This window comes from Emys orbicularis, chromosome 21 (assembly GCF_028017835.1).
Source record: "Emys orbicularis isolate rEmyOrb1 chromosome 21, rEmyOrb1.hap1, whole genome shotgun sequence".
NCBI classification, from domain to species: domain Eukaryota; kingdom Metazoa; phylum Chordata; order Testudines; family Emydidae; genus Emys; species Emys orbicularis.
Genome location: NC_088703.1, coordinates 6984797 through 7004278, shown reverse-complemented (window position 1 = coordinate 7004278; position 19482 = coordinate 6984797).

Here is a 19482-nt window from a genome sequence, read left to right as displayed (position 1 = left end):
ATCAGTTGCCAGAAGACAGGGTGTCGGCCATTCTCTGTGCAGACACCATCACACCTGCCCCTCTAGGGCTCTGCAACAATCACACACCCTTATCCCACCACCTAGATACTTAAGAAATGCATAGGGGAAACTAATGCGCCTTGCTCCCTGCCATACAGTGCCCCCTAGCGCCGTCCTGGGCAGGGCCGGTGCAAGGATATTTTGGCCCTAGGCGTAACTTCCACCTTGCGCCCTCCCCTCCTCTCCCCCCGGAGCATCGCTTATTATAAACTTTCAAAAATGAATACTGCATAATGTGCCATTGTTCATTAGAATAAATACAAGGGGGTCAGAGGAGATGATCACAACGGTGCCTTCTGGCCCGGGAGAACCTATGAGCAAGGAGGAGGCTGAGAATGCCCCCAGCTCGCAGGGTCTCTAAACGTTCCAAGACTCTGAGTACTTTGCCCTCCGGGGGGGACCCAGGGGCAAGGAGGGCAGAGCCAGGCTCTCCCAGGGAGCAGGTGAGGATCTCCCTGGGTAGGGTTACCATATTTCAGCAAGCAAAAAAGAGGACGGGAGAAGCCCCGCCCTAGCCCCTCCCACTTCCCGCCCCCCTCAGAACCCCCAACCCTCCCCCCGTTCCTTGTCCCCTGACTGCCCCCTCCTGGGACCCCTGCCCCTAACTGCCCCCCAGGACTCCACCCCCTACCTAAGCCTTCCTGCCTCTTGTCCCCTGACTGCCCCCTCCTGAGACCCTCCCCCCATCCTAACTGGCCCCCTAGGACCCTACCCCCTACCTGTACCCTGATTGCCCCAACCCTTATCCACACCCCCACCCCCAGACAGACCCCTGGGACTCCCACACCCCATCCAACCACTCCCCACCCCCTGACAGCCCCCCCCAGAACTCCCGACCCATCTAAACCCCTCTGCTCCCTGTCCCCTGACTGCTCCGATCCCTCTCCCCACCCCTGCCCCCTGACAGCTCCGCCCCCAGAACTCCCAACCCGCCCCCCCCGCTCCTTGTCCCCTGACTGCCCCCTCCTGGGACCCCTGCTCCTAACTACCCTCCAGAACCCCACCCCCTACCTAAGCCTCCCTGTTCCTTGTCCCCTAACTGCCCCCTCCTAAGACCCTCCCCCACCCTAACTGCCCCCCAGGACCCTACCCCCTACCTGTACCCTGACTGCCCAAAACCTTCTCCACCCCCCCAAAAAGCCCCCCCCGAACTCCCGACCCCCCCCGTCTCTTGACTGCCCCCTCCAAAATCTCCCTGCCCCTTCTCCTGCCCCCTGGCCCCCTTACCCTGCCGCTCAGAACATGGTGTTGGGCTCTGTGCGGAGCCGGACACGTGGCTGCGCTCCCCAGCGCAACACACAACCCGGTCCCACCCCACCCAGTGCTGCCGGAGCGGGGCGCTGGGCAGCAGGGGAGGAGGAGCTGCCGAGGCCCGATGCGAACGGCCCGGCAGGCCGGCCGGCTCAGAATGCGGGGCAGGAGCTCTACAGCTGCTCCGGAGTCCAGCCCGGCAAGCTGCGGGGGAAGGGCTCTGCCTGCCAGAGCCCCATGCCAGCGGCTGACTTTCCTGCAGCCCTCCCAGCTGCGCCTCGCTCTGCATGGGGGGGAAATCCCGGACATTTTTAGTGATTTACAAATTCCCCCCCGGACGCTATTTTTAACACAAAAAGCAGGACATGTCTGGGTAAATCCAGACGAATGGTAACCCTATATTTGGGGCTTTTTCTTATATAGGCGCCTATTACCCCCCACCCTCTGTCCCGGTTTTTCACACTTGCTGTCTGGTCACCCTAGTCCCCGATCGGCCCTGTCCTTCTCAGGCTTCAGGCAGGTTCTCTCTCCTTCACTTTTCCAGGGCCTCCGGCTGCCTCTCCCTCTCCCTGGAGCTCCAGCGCTGCCCCCTGAAGTTTCCCTCCTTTTTTTTTTTTTTTTTACTCTCCCCTTCCCCCCTAGGAAAAAAATGTAAAGGGGCCATGCTCTCTAAACCCCAAAGGGGTTACATGTGTTTCTGGGTGACACCCCCAGACAGATTGGCATCAGCACTATCCAGTCTGTTGGATGGCCCGTGAAGGGTAATCCGCTATACCAGCGTTTCTCAAACTGGGGTCCGTGAGGGCACTCCAGGGGGTCCACAGGCCCCTCTGACCAAGTCCTCCACCTCCCTCCCAGTGCCTTCTGCATGCTGGGGAACAGCTGTTCAGGCATGCAGGAGGCTCTGGGTGGGAGGGGGAGGGGAGGGGATGGGGGCACTCAGGGGAGGGGGGGGAAAGAGGCAGGGAAGAGAAGGAGCAGGGGTGGAGCTGGGGCAAGAAGAGGTGGGGTGGGGCAGGGTCTTGGGGGAATGGATGGAAGGGGGTTGGGGCCTGGGGCTGAGCGGGTGCTTGAGGGTCTGTGAAAAATTTTAAATCAAAATGGGGATCCTGAGGTTGCTAAAGTTTGAGAACCGCTGAGCTCTACAATGAACCCATTGAGAGAAGCCAGGGGCTATGCCCATGCGTCAGCAGGACATGTAGGGACATGCCTATAGACAGGGGACTCTAAGTACCTTTCCATGCCCATGTGCTGTGAGCTTGAATTTGGGACAGAGGAAGTACAAGCCACATGGAAAAGGATAGAAAAAAGGCAGCTGCATCACCTCCATTTTGTCTTCAATCCTGCTTCTCACCGGCTCTGGAGTAACTTCTCTACAAACAGGAGCTTTGAACAAAGGTCTGATAGACCCAGCTAAGCTTTCGGTGTGTTCCAGAGGGACTTTACAAGCCAGCAAACTCACCAACGCTGCTAAGAACCAGATATATGGACCTTGAAGTCATATGTATCGGATTGCTTTGATCATTTAACAACTCTCTTCTCTTTCTTTTCTTTTAATTTATAATAAAACCCTTAGTTTTAGATACCTAAAGGATTGGCTGGCAGTGTGGTGTCTTGGATAAGATCCAAAGTAATATTGATCTGGCAATGTGGTTGTCCCTTTTGGGATCAGAAGAACATTTTGTTAAGTGAATAGAGTTGAATTCACGAAGGAGCAAAATTCACTGTTGCTGCCTTGCAGAACAATCAGAGGAAATGGGTTATTTCTGCAAGAATGGAAAGACCACCCCAAATTAAGGTCAATGGTTCCGCAGAGTGATCTTGCTTTTTCAGAGTGGCTGGCTGTCCCACTAGAATGCCTACAGATTAAGACATGTTAAGGCTAAGTGTGGTGAAGCCCACAGACACGCTGATATTTCAGAGTTTTGAAGCTTTCATCAATATTAATGAATTTCTCCTTCCCTTCCGCACACGGGTTTGTAAGGATTATTATCCTCCTTCTACAAGTGGGGAACCGGTGCACAAAGAGACTGAGCAATTTGCCCAAAGTCACACTGAGTTTGGGGCAGAGATGGGAACCGAACTCTGAAAGCTTATGCACAAATACCTTTGTTAGTCTCTAAGGTGCCACAAGTACTCCTGTTCTTTTTGCAGATACAGACTAATTCGGCTGCTACTCTGAAATCTGACTTCCTGGATCTCTGGCTCGTGACTTAACTGCAGAACTCTGATGTACAGTGGGGGCGTCACACACCTAAGCATGATACGGTCGAATTTTCAAAAGCACTTTGTGTTGGACTGATTCTGCTCCCACTGAAGTCAGTGGTAAACCCTGGATAAGCTGAGAATCCTCAGGCTTAGAGTTTTCTGTGTGCTCTGTGTGAAAACCCTCAAAGCCCAAATAAACCCCTTCCATGTACCCGCAGAAAGACATCTTTACGCATCTCCAACTGCTCTTTTATCTGTGGGGTCTCAGTCTGGTATTTAAATGTAACATTTAGCAACAGAAAGAGAGGCAGGACAATTACAGCAGGTCAACATCTGCAGGGCTAAGGTTTTCTAAAGTGTCTCGTGATTTGAGACATCTTAAAAGGGCCCTGACTTTCAAAAGTGCTGAGCACTCACCCTCTGAACATCAGGCCCCTTTAAGGTCTCAGGTTAGGCAACCAAAATCATAAGGCAATTTTGAAAACCTTGGCCTAAGTGACACACCTAAGGTCACACACACAGGGACTCTAGGACAGAGCTGGGAATGGAAGCTTGATCACTGGAGTCCTAGCCTAGCATTTTAGCCACAAGGGCCGTCCTTTCTTCCTACCAGAATACAAAGTTGATGATCTACTGAAACCCAGCAGGTGTTTTCTCCCTTTAACTCCATTGATCCCTTAAGCCCTGTCTATCTGACAACTTTCAACTGAGCCTGTAATCAGTCAGCAATACATTCGGCCCTAAAAGCCTGGTGTGTGTCCACACATCACCTGGTTAATACTCACTTAAGCTTTCTCTGTGTAGCTCATTGATCAGTGTGTGTTATGTGTCCTCTAGGGGCTGGTCCACCGCGGGTCTCGTTCTGCTACAGCTCCTACCTATGGGAGTTCGTCCCTTAGCTCAAACCGTAGTGGGTCATACAGTTACAAGGTCCTGGGTTTGATCCTTGGTGATGACTGTTGTTACATGAATACTCGAGAAGTTTCCCTTCTCCAGAACTGTTCTAACCCTTCTATTGTACTTCTAAAAGGCCTGAGTCTCATCAAGGTATGTCTACACTAGAAACACTCCAGGGCTGGAGCTACAGGCGCCAACTTTCCAATGTGCTGCAGGGTGCTCACTGCTCAACCCCTGGCTCTGTCCCAGGCCTCAGCCCCACTCCACTCCTTCCCCCAAGGCCCCCGCCCCTTCCCCGGAGTCTGCCGTGTCCTTGCTCCTCCTCCTCCTCCCCTCCCCCTGAGCCTTCTGCACACCACAAAACAGCTGATCAAGGCTGGTGGGAGGCACAGGGATGGAGAGTTAGGCACTGATCCGTGGTGCTGCTGGCGGGTGGGGGGAGCTGACGGGGGGCTGCTGATGTGTTATTGTGGCTCTTTGGCAATGCACATTGGTAAATTCTGGCTCCTTCTCAGGCTCAGGTTGGTCACCCCGGTCTATCTACACAGCAGCTAGGAGGTTGCTCCCTAGCCAGGTGGACAGAGGCACAGTTTTATTCAAGCTAGTGCGCTAACAGTAGCAGTGTGGCCCCAGTGTGTGGGTGGCCGCCAGAGTACAATCCCATCACCCTCGGGGAACATACTCAGGTGGGAGTCAACAATCTGCCATGGCCCCGCTGCTATTGGAACCAGGCTAACTCATGTGTACCAGTCTGCCCATGCTGGGAAGCAGCCCTTGCATCTCAGGACAGGCCTGACCCCCAGTGCCCAGCCCTATCCTGAACTGGAAATTGCTCACTTCCACAGTGTGAACTGGGACTCTCTCCTCCACACCCCGCACTCTGCACTGGCTGGCAGGGGCTTGGGGTCTGAGTCATGGTGCCTGTGTCTGGTGATAGACAAGGAGGTGACTTGGAGGGCAGGTGCAGAGGGCCCATCTGCCCTGGAATGGGGCAGGGACACCACTGGCTCAGGAGGTGAGTGGGCAGGGTCTGGACTCTGCCTGGGACCTTTCTCCTTTGACAGATGGTCAAGCAGCAACACTCCTTCCCCCAGCAGTGGGGCTAGCACTGGTGGGGAGCCCCACAGGACCAGCTGCTTCCCAGGTGTGTCTGCAGTTCAGGTCAAGGGCAGTAGGGTGAGGATCAGGGAGGGAAGGGCCAGCCCCATGTTGCCCCGTGACCTGCTCTCCCAGCCAGGAACCAGTAGGAGGTAACAGACTGTCTGGGAGGGTGCTGTCTTGGGGAGGTGGGGTGGGGGGAATGGGGCCCTCTGTGAGGGAGGGAAACTATTGGGAAGGTGAGTAAGGAGATCTATGGTGCTAGGGGGTCATGGGAGCTGTGCACGGTCAACCCTGGCTTCCCCCAAAGGGCACAGCACAAACGTCTCTGCTTGTTCTCAGGCACCTTTCTGGGACGGGCCTGGGACCGGGGCCAGCAGCAGACATGGGGCAGAGTGAGTCTGAGCCTCAGGATGAGCAGGAGGTAGGTGCTGTCCAGTTCCTTGCTGGGGCCCCTGGCAGTTTGTCCTCTGCAGCCTGGCAGTCACTGGAGTGAGCGAGTTCCCAGCCTCTCAACCCCATCGTTCCACCCCTGCCACCCATGTTCAGAGAGCTCCCCCTGCTGCTGTTGTCCACTGACTGGACAAGGACCTGAAGAGACCCTCCCCACCAGCACCATTTCCTGGGCGCTGGGGACACTTCCCTAGTGCAGGGCACCTTGGCTGGCATCCCAGTCAGAGTCCTCCCCAGGACCCCCACTTGCCCCAGCAGGATGCCCCTCCCCCTGACTTGGGAATGTTAAATCCAGCATCCAGGTCACGTTCCAGCTCCACGAATCCCCCATCTCCCATGGGAACCTTCTTCCCAGATGAGGTACTGGGTTTGGCAGAAGCCTCTCCAGAGCCCAGCAGCCTTCTGGGATGTGTCTGGGTAGGTGTGGCCTGCTGGGGCCTGCCCACGACACAGTGTCCCAGGATTGCTGGAGACTTGCCCTCCACTTCAATGTCCTTTCTACTTCTGCACTGTTATGTGCCCCTTGAACAGCTGCCAGCCTCACTCCAGAGGTGGCTGCATTTCAGTGGTGAGCCAGTGGTCCCTGCACACACTGCACACTCAGCAAAGTGTGTTGGGATGAAAGGTGCTATGGTCAGATCCTTATGCCCAGATGTTGGGTGGAGCAACCGTAGGGCTGGGCCCATGGGCTTTGATGGCAGCATCAGCCTGCCTGCTGCACTGAAGCTCTGTCTGCATCTCTCTCCACAATGGGCTCACAGCCCAACCTTAAGTTCTTTGTGGAGGATCAGCTCCAGACCAGCATGGTGAGGAGGGGCGGCTGGGGGGTTATGCCTGGGATGTGGGGCCAGGTGTGGTGTCTCCTGGAGGGATTGTATTCCCGGGGGATATGGAGCAGTGTAGTGGTCTCACCCGTGGGCAGTGGAAGTGCTGGCCCACTGGCATAGCCCACGGTCCCCGACCCAAGGCAGCACAGCTCCTGGTGGGATGGGAGGCTCTGGTACTTGCCCAGGAATGCGCTGGCACCTTTGGGGCTCAGCCATCCCTGGGCAAGTCTTGTCTGGTGAGTGGAGGGGCTGATGGGGTCAGACACTGTCCTTGGACTGAGGGAGGGGCTGGGAAAGAATTTCCCCCTGGTTTGAGCTGTGGGGAGCCTGCTGGCTTCCAGTTCCTCTAGTGCTGTGTGTGGCTGCCCTGCCCCGCCCCCATTGGTCCCTCCGACAGCAGGGGCGGGGTGTGGCAGGCGGGAGGAGTTACTAGCTGAAGGGCAGGCTGGGAGGGGTTCTCCCTACTCGCCCAAGACCTGGCCTGGGGCAGCATTGCTGATGGAGCAGCCAGCCCAGCTACTGTACAGCCCCTGGCACCCTGCAGTGCAGCCCCCCTCCCTGTGATGTGGCCCATGCAGTCGCAGCCTGTGCAGGTCAGGTGCTTGGCTTGTGGTGCTGCACTATATGGTGGGACCGGCTGTTACGGATTCACACGGTCTGTGCTGAGCCGTGCCCTTTGCATAGCATCCTGGGGTGACCCCTGTAATGCATCAGATCCCAGGGGTCACATTGTCTCAGCAGGGCAAGCCACCAGCCTCAGCACCTCTAAGTCTGGGCCTCTGGGCTCCAGCGTCCCCTGCTGCTCACAGTGAGCTCATGTTTGGGGACGTTTTTCCTGTCAGGGATTACTTCATAAGCCAGTACCTGCAGTGACACTGTGTGGCCTTTCCAGAGAGGGGGTAGTTACTAATCATCTGCAATATGGTGTTGGGGACCCTTCAGTTAGCATGAGACAGGTGAGCATGGGACAGTTTGTCTTGGTGGGAGCCAGGGCTGTGCCAGCTCCTGATCCTTTGAGCTCCAGCCTCGTGTTCTCCCCATTTGGAGTCTCTGCTCCCAGAAGCACCCTGCAGCCATCTGTTCTCCCGCCCTCCCTTGGTCTCCAGCCGGGCTGTTTGCCCATGCCCAGCCTGCCTTGGCTTAACTGGGAACGGCCCAGGCCTTGGGCTCTGTTGTCTCTTTGGGATCCTCCACCACAGGGGCAGGTGCGACGAAATGGGAATTTTTTGTAATATTTTTGAGTCCCGCTTGCCTCCGTTTCCCCTATATTTTGCATGGCTACCCAGTGGGGGGAAAGGATTGTTTGCTCTCAGGGCAGACGGAGAGACGGGGGGTGTCCTCACTGTCTGAGCGGACTGAAGTGGTCATTAGAAAGGACTGGCTGAGGCTGACCCATATCAATGGAAAACCCCGGTCACCAGCACATTGACAACTGGCAACCAGTGCCCCACCGCCTCTCAGCCGGGATCTGAGCAGAGACCCTGGTTTGAGACCAAAGGGCTGGGTGGTGGGAGCTGGGGGGAAAAGAGTGCTCTTCTGGGAGAGGCTGGGAGCTCTCACTGCTTGGCCTAAGGAAGGGCGTCAGAGACAGCTGGCAGGGCATTGCTCTGGGCTGATGGGATCTGCCTGTGCTTTAACGCTTATGGTGACCTGAGCTCTTCCCCTGCTGGCTTCCAGCTGCCTAATAGACCCACCTGTGTGAGTGTCTCCGGTGCATTGGTCCCTGCGGAGTGGACTCTACCAGGAATCCCCCGTTCCCTCCCCCCCAGGTGCTGGGCCTCAGGCCTAGGAAACATTAAACCCCTGCACAGCTGGAATGGGGAGGGGTTGGTTTCCATGGAGCTGGGGGAATTTATGCTGGGCTGTGGCTCTGCCAAGGTTAGTGGGGTGCTCCAGAGAGTTCAGGCTCAGCCGGAGCTGTAGGCTGTCCCCCAGGTCTCCTGGCCGCCTATCTGTGGGTGCGCACCTTGGGGGCAGGCCTGCCCCTCACCCTGGTGCTGGGGCTGACGTTCCTCTCTATCCTCTGCCCCACCCCTCAAGAGGACGTCAGCCTTCACTTCGTGCTGTGGAGCTGCCTACCCGTCTACCAGCGCATGATCGACAAGGCGACGGATGTGTGCCTCTTCCTGACACAGCTCGGCAAGATGGTGGGCCAGCTGGCTGTGCTGACCGGGGAGCCCCTCATCTTCACCATCAAAGCCAACCGTGACTGCACCTTCCTCAAGATCTCCACGTCGGACTTCTACGAGTTGGTGTCCCCCTTCCCCTCCACATCCTGTGGGCAGGGTCTGCCCACCTCCCACCCCACTTCCATCTAGACTGGTGGCCTGGGTCAGATTTGGGCCAGTGCTCCCTAGAGGGGAAAGGCACCGTGTCCCATTCCCCACCCCCATAAACCAGCCAGTCCCCTGCCCTGGGCTGGATTGGAGCTGCCTCCCCCTAGAGGGGAAAGGCCCCATGTCCCAGTCCTCCAATCGTGCCCCTGTTGCATGGGCCTGGATTCTCCTGCCCTGGGCTGGGATCTGTCCTGGTGCCATGTTTTCTTGGCTGGCTCTGTTCCAGAGGAGGTGGGTGACTCAGGGAGGGGGCGGCTGCAGTCAGCAGCGCACTGGCAGCAACGGGGCCACCTGTGCACTGACGAGCTGCCCGCTCTCTCCCCAGAATCGTGCGGGAACAGCCCAGTGTGGTGCTGAGTGTTGCCCATACTGTGGCCGCCCGCATGTCCCCATTCATGCACCAGATGGACTTTGCCATCGACCGGATGGCAGTGGAGGCCAAACGGGCCTTGTACAGGAGAGTGAGGCCTGTGCTGGGGGGGGGGGGTGCTGGGAAATCCTGGCTGGGGAACCCCAGTTTCTCCGCCTAGCCCAGGGCACAGCTGGGACCAACAGTCCCTGCTGTGTTTAACCCTTTCTGTGCCAGGGTAACGGGCACCCCTGTTACTCTCAGCCTCGTCTATGCCCTTCCTGCAGCAAAAATGACTCAGGCATCCCAGCTCTCTGGGCGGGCGCTGTCCAGGCCAGCAGCCGTGCTGTTTCCAGAGGGGCCAGGCGAGACCTGACCAGCTGCCTCTGACCCCTCCATGGGACTCAGGTTTTCACCTGGACTGACCTCACTTCAATCCCTTCCTGGCTGCAGATGTTGGATTGAGAGCAGCCCGGGTGCTCTGGGGATGGGGGCGTCCCAGCCCAGGGCGGGTGCCAGCTGGGGCTGTCAGACTTGCCACTCATTACATGTGCTCTCCCAGCCCAGGCGGTAGGGGGCGTTCTCCCTGGGGCAGACACCAGCTCAGCATTCAGACTCACCGCTCACTGCATGCACTCTCCCAGCCAATGTGGTAGGGGACGCTCTAGTTCTAGGGCTGGAGGAACCCAGCCCTGGGGAACCTAGGTCCTGCAGGATAGTTCAATTGGGAGGGGACTTGTAGAAAGAAGGAGTAGAGCTCCATATGAACACACAAGTGACACAAGCAGCACATTGATAGAATTACAGACCCCCTCCCCCAGAAGAGTAACCCTAATCAATGAGCCTACCCAAAGTGACGGGCACATCTGGTAACTGCATGCAAAAAGCCTTTTTCCTTCCTCAGGAAAGTTGGATCCCAGGCATGTTGGTTAATGATGATGCTGGGAGATTGCTTTAGGTGAAAAACTGCTGTAATAATTGATTTTAGCCTGTTAATGTAAAATTTAGACTCTAAGAAGCATGTTATGATTTTCATTTTATATGTAACCAGTTCTGTTTCCATTATCCTGACTCAGTACCTCTTAAATCTTAATCTTTGATAATAAATTTAGGATTATTCCACTATACATATATCTCATTGCTGCGAGGTTATAAACGATCTGATCTTGAGCTGTACCAATCAAGTTGTTTGGATTCTGTTCCCTGGTAATTTCTGTGAGTGTCCTGTGACAGTAACCCGATGCTACTGAGGGACACTTTCAGAGGGGCTTGGGGGCTGCGGTGCAACTACTGTGACCGCGCAAGGCAGAGCAAGGGCTGGCAGAGCCCTGTGGAGATTGGTAGGATGGCTAACAGACCGGTGATATTATGCTTGACTAGATATCAGCTCCCTGAGAAAATCTTCCTCTCGCCAGATGGGTAACAAGGTGACTCAGAGCCTGGGCACCCCAAGAAAGCTGCACACATACCCCTGTAACCTGGTTTCCCTCCTCCAGGTGCCTCTTTATCTTAGCCAAACCTCAAATATGTTCAAACCATGTTCAAATATGTTAAGGACTGTGACAAAGAGGACCCTGATCAACTGTTCTCCATGTGCACTAGAAGTAGGAGAAGTAGGAATCAACTTAATCTGCAGCAAGGGAGATTTCGGTTAGATATTAGGAAAAACTTTCTAACTATAAAGATAGATAAGCTCTGGAATAGGCCTCAAAGGGAGGTTGTGGAATCCCCGTCATTGGAGGTTTTTATGAACCCATTAGACAAAGAGCTGTCAGGGACGGTCTAAGTATAGTGCCAGACGGGATGATGTTTCTAGGACCCTTCCAGCCCTACATTTCCAGGATTCTCTGAACTGTGGAGTTTAACTGGTGAGCCCCACAGCGAACTGACCCTGCAGCGTTCACCCAGCTCTAGTCCAATGTGAATTATTAACAAAATGAGCTGGTCCCTGATACGGAGACGTCACAAGACCAGTGAGCACAGCAGGACATACCCTATCAGAGATACCCAATGACAGTCGTTCCCTTGTAGTGCAGTGGGGGAAGCTAGGGACTCCAATGGTTCCTCTCGGATAAAGTCTTGCAGTACACAAACAGGGACTTGGCTTAGAAAAGCAGAGATGCCTTCCCTTGCCCACTATTGCAGGCACCTATTCTAAGTCTGTAAGTAAACAGACGCGGTTCACAGATAGCCTTCTGACCCAGAAATAGACTAGACAGGAGGGAGGATAACTCACCAGAACACAATCCATTCCACTTACAACCCAGAATTCATCAGCAACACTGAATTCCCAGAAAAACAAAGATGAGAATATGATTAAGAACCAGACCCCAGATCACTAACTACAGGGATTAGATCTAGCTTTGTTGGTGTCACGGACTCACAGATCGTGCCCACTCGTGGCCCTGTGCGGTCCGTGGGGGGGGCACCCCTTTCAGTGAGACAGCCCTTCTCGGGGGTCCACTCTCTCTCGGGGTTAGGCCCCTCCACCTCCTGGAGCCACACCTCTCTGAGCCTTAACACGTCTGTCTCTCGCCGTGGGCCCCCTCAGGGAGTCCACTCGCTCTGGACCCCCCGGGGCCTCCCTCCCCCTGAAGGGGACGATGCAACCCTGTTTTCTAGACCAGAGTGACTCTCAGCCAGCGTAAAACAGGAAGGTTTATTGAACATTGAACACAACACAGGAAACACTCAGGGCCTCAGGCCTGACCTCCCTCAGCCCAGTACATCCCAGTCTCCTTGCATCCAGGTGGGCTCTGCCTGCCCCTCCTCTCCAGCCCTGCTTCCCAGCTGCATCTGAGATCACCGGCCCCAAGCCCCCCTCTGTCCATTGTCTTCTTTCCAGGTAAACAGGGTCGTCTGGGCCTCCTTTCCTCTCTGCCCTCCTCTGGCTGGAACCGGCTGGTTGGGTCATGGGGTCCTCTCTTCACAGCCCATTGTCCTCCCACTGGCTAGAACCGGCTGTGACTCCTGAGCTGGGTCTCTGGGTCATCAGGTCAGCGGTCGCTGGGGTGTCCATCCTCCAGGCCATCGGCTGGGGTCCCAAGTTCCCTCTCCGGTCCTCTGTAACAACAAACTCCCTCTCCCCTCACCTCGTTAAACCAGTAACACCCAGGGGCACTGAGTCCCACTCCCTCTGCATGCAAACCATTGGAAAACCACAAAAATATAAGAAAATCCCCCATTTCGTCACAGTGGAGATCCTGGAAGAGTGGTTAGAAACCCCAGAGAGGCACTGAACTGAGGTCTTCTTCCATCTCTGCAGAGAAAGGGTAAGGGAGGAAGCCCCCACATCATGGTTACAGTGGACATGCAGGAAGCCCCAATTTCTCTGAAAGAAGAAATCAGGCCTCTAAGCAATTGAAACAGATACTTCAAACAGTTTAGTAGGAAATGTGTGCACAGTAAATCCAAAATCTGGGGCTGGGTTATTTACATATGACCTTCTTTGTGAGATACTTGGCCAGCACCTGAAAAAGAAATGTGAAGAGTCATGAGTATTTGTCCAGTGCCCCTTAATACACATAAACAGAGTGGAGAATACTAGGGAATACCAATCTGATAACATGGACCGGGAATAAGCTGCTGGATACGGTATAGAAAGCAATCACCAAAACAGGAAACACTACAAGATTAGGGGAACCCATATTACTTAATATAGTGGCTTTTGAATGAGCGGAATGTGTCAATTCAGCAGGGATCTCTATTGATTTCCTTCCAATATTCAACTGTTACAGGAACTTTGTCTCCCCCATTGAGAGCTATAAGCAATAACATCCCAGACTCCCTCTGCCTTTCGCCCTCCTCTGCTAACTGCTGCCTGGTGAATCCCCACAGGCCCTGAACCCAGGGGGACAGTAAACTGGAGAATGAGGTGGTGATGGAGACTAGAAACCTGACCATTCAGTGACCTTTTTCTATGAGGTGGGGGATCATAGTAGCTAACTTTGGAGGATGAGTTATATCTGCTGAGCGCCTTCTCTGAAGGGCAGAGCATCCTTATCTCCCAATAACATCAGTCGGAGTTTGAGAACACTCAGCAACTCATAGGATTGGGCAATACAAATACAAAGGCCTTGGGTGGCTAAAGTTAAGCACTAAAATCTGCAGTTAGATGCCTAAATACTCATTATAGCCACCTGCAGCCGTGCTGATTAAATCTCTATCAGCATTGTGGTGTTTAAAATAGATATTTGAAAAACAAGGGGACTGATGTTTATAGGCATATTTGTCCTTTGGTTGACATCAGACAACTTTATGCCAGGTGACTGGATTTTCCAAACCTGGATACCTAAACTTTGACTCCTAACAATCACATGTAGGTGCATAAATGGGGTGGGATTAGTGGTAAAGTCACCTTTTTGCTGCCCTATGTTGCAGTGGAGCAGGACAAAGTAGCCATAAAGCTGCCCGAAGAGGCAGCTAGGATTTCCCCAGCAGGTGCAAATCCCTCACACACAGAGAACTAGCATATATAGTGTACAGCCAATGTAGCTGGCTGTATGTCACCAACTCCTAGCTTCCCACCCAAGTATATGGGGTGTGAGCTGGAAACAGAAGATGGCACACACAGTGTGCGTTGCGCTACAGCAATCTCCAGTGCAGCAATGGCTGTTTCAAGACAGCATAATTTAGAACAACCCAGAGTCTAGAGCTCAGGTGTATTTGAGGATCTGGGCTGTTACTTGGCTGTTACTATAGTAATGACCCCTGAGCAAGCAGTATAATGTACATGCTTATCACTGAGCTTGTCCAGAGGCTACATGTCCATCAGAATGACTAGATGTCCTGATGTGTAATAAAAACGCTTTGAGTAATAAAAATCAACCCAGGCTACTTTACAGGGCCTCATCCTTCTCTCACTTACAGCATCTGAGCAGTAGTACAACGGCTAATACTGCCCAGTATAATAGTTGCCTCTCTCTTCTTCCAATTTTGGGTAGCGGGAGCGAGTAGTATAAGGGCCCTACTGTCAATCAAACATTAACCCCACACCTTAACCCAATAAGCCCTGCCCACCGGTCATTGGAAGTCCCACCCCATGGGGGTATTACTTCCGGGGTCAAGGCAGACACATGACCGGAAGCGAGGTGTGTCATGTGACCCCTCTAAGAACTCCTCCCACTGTCCTCTACCAATCAGGATGGGTTTTGGCCTTGATAGGAATGCCCCGAGAGAAGATTTGACCAATCAGGGGGAGTTCCGAGGTTTGTGTGACCCCTCTAAGAACTCCTACCACTGCCCTCTACCAATCAGGAGGGGTTTCAGCCACTGGGGACCACCCCGAGAAGAGATTTGACCAATTGGGGGGAATTCTGGGGTGGGGTGACCAGTCCGGAAGTGGTTCGTGTGACCCTTCTAAGAACTCCTCCCATAACCCTCTACCAATCGCGATGAGTTTCGGCTGCAGAGGATTGCTCCAAAAGGAGATTTGACCAAAATAGGGCAGGTTCTGGGACGGGGTGAACCACCCAGAAGAGGGTCGTGTGACCCCTCTAAGAACTCCTCCCAATGCCCTCTGCCAATCAGAATACAGCACCATCACCCCATAAGTCCCAGCGCTGGGCAGAGGAGGCCATCTCTTACCAAGAAGACGTGTTTTAGAAATCGTGGAAAGGCTGAGAGGAAACATGGACTCCTTTGCCACCCCCGTGAGAATTTTGGACTTTGTTTTAACCCCGAGGACCTTTGGACTTGTGTGGAGAAAACGTTACAGCAGCGACAGTTCCGAAGAGGATGAGGGAGCAGCCGAGGGGATTCCTTTGGCCCAGCCATTGATGGATATGCCAGAAGCCAAACCCGAAGCCCAACCACTCATGAGACACCCCGATGAGCATGGTGGCCTCTCGTCGTCCACCACCCTGGAGGAGGAAGGGGATCATGGCTTGGGGGAGTCACCGGCGGACAAGGTGAAGGGAAAAGACATCGCTCAGGTAAATGAATGATTAAGAAGCGACAGTCGATGATGGGGTGTAATGGGGTTAGGAACCTGGGGTTGTGTAAATCTAAAAACAAGCAATGGGAACTTACACTTGTTTCTTGTCTGAAAATCTCTTGACAGCTCGACGATGCCTTTCTAGAGGACCCGGAGGCCCTGGTCAGCATTGCATCAAGCAGCGAAGATGAACTCCGAGGATGATGGCTATGAGGAGTTTAGGAGGAGGTTTGGCATGGAACTCGCTGAGCCAGTGCCACGTTGTGAGCGTAAAAAATTATGCGGACTATTGTATGTGTTGCTGTTTGTGCTGTTCTTAATCACTGTCTTAGGGAAAAGCTTTTTGAAGATTCTGAGGGCTGTGTCATAGATGCACCAGCCCGCCGGCACCATGACCATGTGACTTGGACTTCAATGGATATAAACTGCAAGCTCCGGGGCCTGTGTGCTGAGCTGTGTTTGGAAAGCTTATTGAACACTATTATTGCCATAGGTTATGCTATGCAATTTCTGAGCCTAACCCAAGAACATTTAACGCAAGGGGTGACCTTGATAAATGCTGTGCAATTCAGTGGAGACCCTGATCATGTTTAAAGAAAATGCCCTAACCGGAAGATGCCTGCTTACAGCATTATGTTGACCGTCTGGTCCGCACAAAAAGTGACAGAACCCTGCTTAAGAAAAAGACTTTTTGTAAGAAATCTAATAGGATTAAGTTAGAGAATGGTGAGGGGACAGCCTTAGAAAGCCTGAATCCTCAGAAAAGTATATTTTTTTATGATTTTGAATACACACAGGAGACTGGGTTGCACACTCCCAATTACATTTTTGCTGTGTCCCTAAAGACGGAAAAGTCCTGGGAATTTAAGGGCGATGAGTGTCTTTCTATGGTTGTTAAGACCTTTATTGTCAAAGAGTTCCAGGACTACACATTCCTAGCGCACAATTCCAAAGGTTACGATGTGTACTTCATCGTTAGACAGTTACTGAAGGAAAAGATGTGCCTAGAATTGATCACTCAGGATAGTAAACTAATGTATGTGGAAGTTAAGGTCCTGGGCATTCGTTTTATAGACTCTTTAAACTTCTTGCCCATGAAGCTTAGCAAGCTCCCACAGGTGATGGGGTTTGAAGGGTTCAAAGGGTATTTTCCACATTTTTTTTAACACTTGAGAAAAGCAAAATTACATGGGGCCTATGCCCGGCGTGGAGCACTATGGTGTAGAAAGCATGATGCCCAGGGAAAAAGCAGAGTTTCTCGACTGGTATCGGGACCACAGGTATGAGATGTTTGACTTGCAGAAAGAGCTCGCGTATTACTGTGAGCAGATGTCAAAATTTTGAGACAGGCTTGTATCCTATACAGAAAAGAGATTATGAAAATGACGGAGAAGGAAGATATAGTAGAGAGAGGATCTGGTAAATTCACTGAGATAAAACTGTGTATAGACAAACGATATCCGCCTATATTACAAACCTAACCCCAGGGAAGAAATTCACTATTATGATTTTACCAGCCTGTACCCTTTCGTAAGCAAAACCCAAGAATACCCTATTGGACACCCCAATATACTTTATGACAAATTTGGACCCCTTGCAAATTATTTTGGAATTGCAAAAGTTAAAATGTACCCCCCACGAGGCTTCTTTTCCCCATTGTTACCTGTCAGAGTGGGTAACAAGCTTATGTTCCCGCTATGACAAACCTGTGCTGAAACCGAGCAGTGGGAGACGTGCACCCATACTGACGAGGAGAGGGCCATCCTGGGGACTTGGTGCATGGTGGAATTGAATGCAGCCATAGCGAAGGGGTACACAGTGGCTAAAATATATGAAATCTGGCATTTTAATGAAAAATCTGATGAACTGTTTTCAGAGTACATAAAATTACACCTCCACCAGAAACAAGAGGCTTCAGGGTATCCCAGCTGGTGCACAGACAAAGAAAAACAAAATCAGTACATTAACAATTTCTACCAGAAAGAAGGCGTGCATTTACGCCAACACGAGATCAGGTTTAACCCCGCTAAACACCAAATCGCTAAACTGTTTTTAAATTCTCTGTGGGGTAAATTCGGCCAAAGAACAAACCTACCCAATAGCAGCATCGTGAGAGACCCTGACGAACTCTTTCAGTACCTGTTTTCCCCCCCACTACGAGGTTTCATCCTGTGAGTTTATCGACGATGAAACAGCATGCGTGTCTTGGAAGCATGCAAAAGACTAGTACTCAGTCTCTGGAAATACCAATGTTTTCATAGCCTGTTTCACCACTGGTTACGCCCGCTTAGAACTATACAACCTGCTAGACAGGTTGCAAGAGCGGTGCCTGTACCACGACACTGACTCGGTGAGATCTGTGAAAAGGGAGGGTGACTGGAATCCCCTCTGGGGGATTATTTAGGGGACCTCACGAACAAGATCCCGCCAGATCAACACATCACCCAGTTTGTGTTGGCAGGCCCGAAAACATACGGGTATAAGCTGTAGAGAGGAAAGGCCTGTATGAAAGTCAAAGGTATTACCCTAAACGTAGGAAACTGTGAAAAGATCAACTTTGACAGTCTGAAAGATCTAGTCCTGGACTATTGCACGGGCCTGTGAGAAAACACCTCAAAAAAGATAGAGGTGGAGCAGCCCTCTATCGTAAGAAACAAAAATCAATGGCAAATAGAGACAAAAACCCTTAATAAAACACAGAAAGTTGTTTACAACAAGAGGGTCCTAGGAGAAGGGTTTAAAACCCTGCCCCATGGCTTTTAAAATGGATACAAGGTGGAAACACCCCTTTTCTGCAATTCGTGCGGGGCCTAGCAACTGTGGGAAAAGTTACTTTATAAAAAATGTGTTGGATAATGCCAAACAAACATTGTCTGTTATGCCTGAGAATATTGGATAACATGGCTATCAAAATCATTGCAAGATACGCATGTCTGGGCTTGTTGAAACATGTTTTGAGCAAGGCTAGGCATGCCCAAGAATTTAAATTTAGTTTTTACAAAATTCATCACCATCCGGTCGTTTTGCACTAAAGTCATTAGAACAGAATTTTAAAATCCAGTCAAAAGCTAAACCCTTGCTACGATGATGTAAGAAAAACACGCAGTGATAGCCGCAGACGACAGAGCAGGGGTCTTGTAATTGTCTATTGTGAAACACAATGTCTGTGGCATTTTTGTTTAAAAATTTCATAATGCTTTTAGGAAACAACACGCTGTTTGGGGGGTGCCCGTATGAGTCAAAAAACTCTCCACGGTTACGCTCCGCCAGATACAAGGCGAACCAGTGTTCACCAAGTTGGTTGTGTGGATGCGTGTTGACCACCAAAGCTAGGGGTCTCTGAGATTTGCTGCCAGAGAGCCAATCACAAGGGAACACATCTAAGAAATTCTTTTTCGTGTAATGGGCCATTGATAAGACATGTGAGAGCTGCACGGTGTCCATGTTCACATATAGTCAAACAGAACGTTTCTCCTCTGATTTATCTCTATGACGTTGTCAAAAACCCCATACACGATCATATTGACGGTGTCGGTTAAAGCCTTCCCAAAACGTATTTCTGTTCTCAGGTTCCCGGTTTTAATCAGGGAATAGTGATCGGCGCATTGCTGGTCGGGAGACGGGTCAAAGGCAAACAAGGTGTAACCCTATGCAAACTCCTCACGGTCGATTAACAGAGAACGATCTTTCGTGTGTTTACCAGCTGTCTGTACCACATTCATGTATTCTCTCACGCAGCGTCCTGCCTCGAAGTCTGGTTGCAGAGGCTTGGTTGGTATCTGTTCACCATCTACATACAAGGCCAAAAAATTAATATCATAATGTTGAAAATGAAAGGGATTTTTTGTGTAACTTCTGCTAAAGGCATCATTATCCACAAACCCCAGGATAAGCATTTTGGGTAACTGTCCCAAAAACAGGTTCTCTTGGTTACTGACCCTGCTGCTCGCGGGGATGCTAAACACTTTCATTCTCACATGGTCCATGGGATATTTAGCATTAGCGGTAAGCAGGGCCTCCGTGTGCCCCAGATGAACACTCGGGGTCACCCGTACTTTCTTCACAAAA